At 44.8% G+C, this 5062-nt stretch overlaps 1 pseudogene; it reads right to left on the bottom strand.

Annotated features, from left to right (window-relative positions):
- Positions 1-2377: 2377 nt before the first annotated feature.
- Positions 2378-4079, bottom strand: Dcaf8-ps1 (DDB1- and CUL4-associated factor 8, pseudogene 1; annotated as a pseudogene).
- Positions 4080-5062: the final 983 nt, after the last annotated feature.

Raw genomic sequence — 5062 nt, 5'->3', positions numbered from 1 at the left:
AGCTGGCCTCCCTGTGAGCATCATAACATCTACTCCGCTGTCCAATATCTCTCCCACATAAAGTGCCTTTTCCCCCTGAGGTCTGTTTCTCATAGTTTTGTTCCATGGCCCATAGCAATGATTGTTTGTCAACTCTAGACACATCTCTATAAACCTGACTAAGCTGCTCTTTGTAACTTCCGAAACCTGTCTTGGATCCCTAGACTCCATGTCTCCTCCCTGAACTATCTGAGATTTTAAAATTATGTCTTTTTCCTGTCACATTTATTTGTATTTTAAATGTTTTATTAGTACATAATGATTTTTCCCTTTCAAGCCCCTTTATTGCACTATATTCATAGAAAATATATAGGCATTTAAACTTTCGACAATAATTTTAACTTGATACATCCACGTTTAACTTGCTTTTTAATATATTTATAGATATAAAATTAGCTGGAAATCAGTCTGGAGGTTCCTCAGAAAATTGGACATTGAACTGCCTGAGGATCCAGCCATACCTCTCTTGGGCATATACCCAAAAGATGCCTCAACATATAAAAGAGACACGTGCTCCACTATGTTCATCGCAGCCTTATTTATAATAGCCAGAAACTGGAAAGAACCCAGATGCCCCTCAACAGAGGAATGGATACAGAAAATGTGGTACATCTACACAATGGAATATTACTCAGCTATCAAAAACAACGAGTTCATGAAATTCGTAGGCAAATGGTTGGAACTGGAAAATATCATCCTGAGTGAGCTAACCCACTCACAGAAAGACATACATGGTATGCACTCATTGATAAGAGCCTATTAGCCCAAATGCTTGAATTACCCTAGATCCCTAGAACAAAGGAAACTCAAGACGGATGATCAAAATGTGAATGCTTCACTCCTTCTTTAAATGAGGAAAAAGAATACCCTTGGCAGGGAAGGGAGAGGCAAAGATTAAAACAGAGACTGAAGGAACACCCATTCAGAGCCTGCCCCACAGGTGGCCCATACATATACAGCCACCCAATTAGACAAGATGGATGAAGCAAAGAAGTGCAGACCGACAGGAGCCGGATGTAGATCGCTCCTGAGAGACACAGCCAGAATACAGCAAATACAGAGGCGAATGCCAGCAGCAAACCACTGAACTGAGAATAGGTCCCCCGTTGAAGGAATCAGAGAAAGAACTGGAAGAGCTTGAAGGTGCTCGAGACCCCAAAAGTACAACAATGTCAAGCAACCAGAGCTTCCAGGGACTAAGCCACTACCTAAAGACTATACATGGACTGACCCTGGACTCTGTCCCCATAGGTAGCAATGAATATCCTAGTAAGAGCACCAGTGGAAGGGGAAGCCCTGGGTCCTGCTAAGACTGAACCCCCAGTGAACTAGACTATGCGGGGAGGGTGGCAATGGGGGGAGGTTTGGGAGGGGAACACCCATAAGGAAGGGGAGGGGGGAGGGTGATGTTTGTCCGGAAACCGGGAAAGGGAATAACACTTGAAATGTATATAAGAAATACTCAAGTTAATAAAAAAAAAAAAGAAATGCAAAAAAAAAAAATTAGGCCTCTAACCATGATAGGGACAGGGAAATTGCTGCCACTGAACAGTTAAAAACAAAACCTTCCTGTTCTTCCACCTCTTGACCCTCCCACATCTCCACAGTCTCCATCGCAGAGCCCATTTAGAGGGTGATGGATGAAGAGAGCGCAAAGCACTGTGATAAGGACAGAGAATTAAGTGTTGTGGGAGGGAGAAGGGGTGCTGTGATGGCTGGGGGCTCTTAAGGATTTCCCAGAAAAACAGGATCCAGGATCCTGGGATGTACTTGCTCAGGGGCAAAAACAAAACAAAAGAAAAAAAAAACAAACAAAAAAACCCCCAAAAAACAAAAACAAAAACAAGGCAAAAAAACCCCCCAAACAAACAAACAAACAAACAAACAAACAAAAACAATGCAACTGTCAGACTTCTTAAAAAACAAAGGGGGGGAAAAAAAACAAAGGGGAAAAAAAGTTGAAAACTCTAAACCAAAGAGAGCAGCATTCCCACCCTTCTCTCTGGCCCATTGGTACTATACTCCCCAACCCACAAAGGAAAAAAAAGAAAAATAAGAAAAAGAAGCCAGCTGACAAAAGGCTTCAGGGAGAGGCCCATTTGTCTGAGCCCTTCGCACCTTCCTGGGAACCTCATTCAGGGCTCGTCTCATCTCTCACTTCTAGGGGTTCTCTGCTGGCTCAACCTCCTGTGCTCTGTCCTCCTCAGATATCTTTCTTTTATTTAAACAAAAAGTCCAAAGTGCATTTCTGTTGAATTTAAGGGCCTGGGACTGAAAAAGAGCGGCCCAAGCAGGAGCGGGTCAGCAGCCACAGTCTATCCCTCCCAAGTTTGGGGCCTCAGGATGACATGCACTACACCGGGTCAGGGCCCTCCTCCTCGTTGGATGTGTCTGAGGAGCTGGGAGATTCATCAGAGTCCACATCTGTGGCCCCAACCCCAGATTCTCGCCAGCGCCGATGATGGCGTCTCTGTCTCACTCAGGTGATGCATAAGGAACCACAGTATGTGACTATCAAACAGGTTAGTGTGATGCAAGCTGTCTTCATCCCGCTCTCGCTTGTTCTTCTTGATCACTTCCTTTAACCCTGTTAGCTCAGTGGTTAACTGAGCTATCTTCGGCTGGCGGTGCCCAGATCTTCAAATCATGGTCCAGGTCACTGGTTGCCAAAACAGGTAGGTGAGGATGGGACTCAAGACAGTTTACCACACTTCCCTTGTCCCCATCAACTAAATGATCTGGCAAGATGACTTCTCCCAGAGGAAGATGTGACCGCAGTTACTACCGCTCACCACAAACTCACTCTTGGGGCCAAAGAAATTGACACCTTTTACTGTACCATTATTTCTATGACCTTTATATCTCTTAATATTCTGGGCCCCATCTCTGTGAGAAAATTGAAAAGGTAAATGTCTTCATCATTGTAACTGGCCAGGAGCTCCGTGCCGTCGTCGTGGCTGTACACAAGGCAGGTGATGTTTGCTTTGGACTCACTGTTCACCAAGGGGTGAGGACAGAACTTTTTCAGGACTCCATTGTTCTCATTCTCATCAGTTTTCCTCTGGTCATAAATCCTAACCAGCTGATCTCGTCCACCCACTGGTGGGTATTGGCAGGGTTCACGTAGATTGTATACAGACCCACTTGCTTCTCCTTCTCTTTTGTCACCACCAGTTTTGAAGCTGGCCGGTCTTGTCTTAGTTCAATGGTGAAGACAACAGCATCTTCACCAGCCAACAGCAACGTGCAGGGAGAGTCTGGTTCTAGGGCCAACTTGTGGGATGCTCCCTTGTGCTGGACCACATGCTTGGTGTTCTTGCAGCACTGTGTAGCAGACAGTCCTGCGACTCGTACCTGCCCATCCCGGGTACACATAGCCAGGGTGGAGTCACCACTGTTAGGAAGGAACTTGGGCTGGAAGACATCACTTTTGTGGCCACTCTCAAAGTCCAGTACGGGCTGCTGCTGCACCCAAGCCAGGTGCCACGCTGGTTAAAGTGCAAAGTATTGACACAACCTGTTTGGTTCTCAAGCCCATGCTGAAGGCGGAAACACAGTACAAAGCCTCTTGCTCCACAAGCCTCATACATGAAGCAGGCTCTTGAACCCAATTCCCGCTCCCGAAGAGCAGGAAGGGCTTGCCAGCGAGGCCGGGGTAAAGCTGTTGTCTCAGAAGATACCCAGTCTTTCAGGGCTCGCTCATCATCTGATGAGTCCTGCTCACCCCTGGCCCGTTTGCACTGTACGTGGTGCTGAGGTTTCTCCTCCTTCTCCCCTTCATCCGAGTGGCCGTGAACTCGGTTTTCATCGTTGATGGAATAATGGCCTGTGTCCTCCATTCTGTCAGAGTCCTTTTCTTCACCTGAGCTCTCTGTGTCTGTGCAACGACTTTCTTCGTTAGTGTGGTTGGGTCTAGCATCGTCCCCAGTCAAGGTCAAACTGAGGTCTGAGGCCTATACTTCAATCCCTGAAGATGTTTCCCTCCCCTCTTCGGCTCCAGACATTTCTTCTGGACTGCTAGACAGGATTCTGTTAGCTAAGTCTGTACTCTGGACATCTTGAATATGGTAGCCAGCCTTGCTGCTTTTATCGCCGATGGATCCTGAGAAAACTGGTCTTCTGAAGAAACTGGTTCACTGAATAAACTGGCCAGTGGCAGCTACCACCACCATCTCAGGTTTCTGCGCATGCCACATAATAATTTTTTTAAAAAAATAATGACTTCCTATTCTTTCCAGGACTTTTATCATGAAGGGGTGTTGAATTTTGTCAAATGCTTTCTCAGCATCTAATGAAATGATCATGTGGTTTTGTTCTTTCAGTTTGTTTATATAATGGATCACGTTGATGGTTTTCTGTATATTAAACCATCCCTGTATGCCTGGAATGAAGCCTACTTGATCATGGTGGATGATTGTTTTTTGATTTTTGTTTTTTTTTTTTTCTTTTCTGTTTTTCGGAGCTGGGGACCGAACCCAGGGCCTTGCACTTGCTAGGCAAGCGCTCTAGGATGATTGTTTTGATGTGCTCTTGGATTCAGTTTGCCAGAATTTTATTATTTTGGCGTTGATATTCATAAGGGAAATTGGTCTGAAGTTCTCTTTCTTTGTTGGATCTTTGGGTGGTTTAGGTATAAGAGTAATTGTGGCTTCATAGAAGGAATTCGCTAGTGCTCCATCTGTTTCAATTTTGTGGAATAGTTTGGATAGTATTGGTGTGAGGTCTTCTATGAAGGTTTGATAGAATTCTGCACTGAACCTGTCTGGACCTGGGCTCCTTTTGGTTGGGAGACCTTTAATGACTGCTTCTATTTCGTTAGGAGTTATGGGGTTGTTTAACTGGTTTATCTGTTCCTGATTTAACTTCGGTACCTGGTAACTGTCTAGGAAATTGTCCATTTCCTGCAGATTTTCAAGTTTTGTTGAATATAGGCTTTTGTAGTAAGATCTGATGATTTTTTGAATTTCCTCTGATTCTGTAGTTATGTCTCCCTTTTCATTTCTGCTTTTGTTAATTTGTACAC

Source organism: Rattus norvegicus, chromosome 1 (genome assembly GCF_036323735.1).
Source record: "Rattus norvegicus strain BN/NHsdMcwi chromosome 1, GRCr8, whole genome shotgun sequence".
In the NCBI taxonomy this organism is placed as follows: Eukaryota; Metazoa; Chordata; class Mammalia; order Rodentia; family Muridae; genus Rattus; species Rattus norvegicus.
This window is presented reverse-complemented; position numbering and strand designations above follow the sequence as displayed.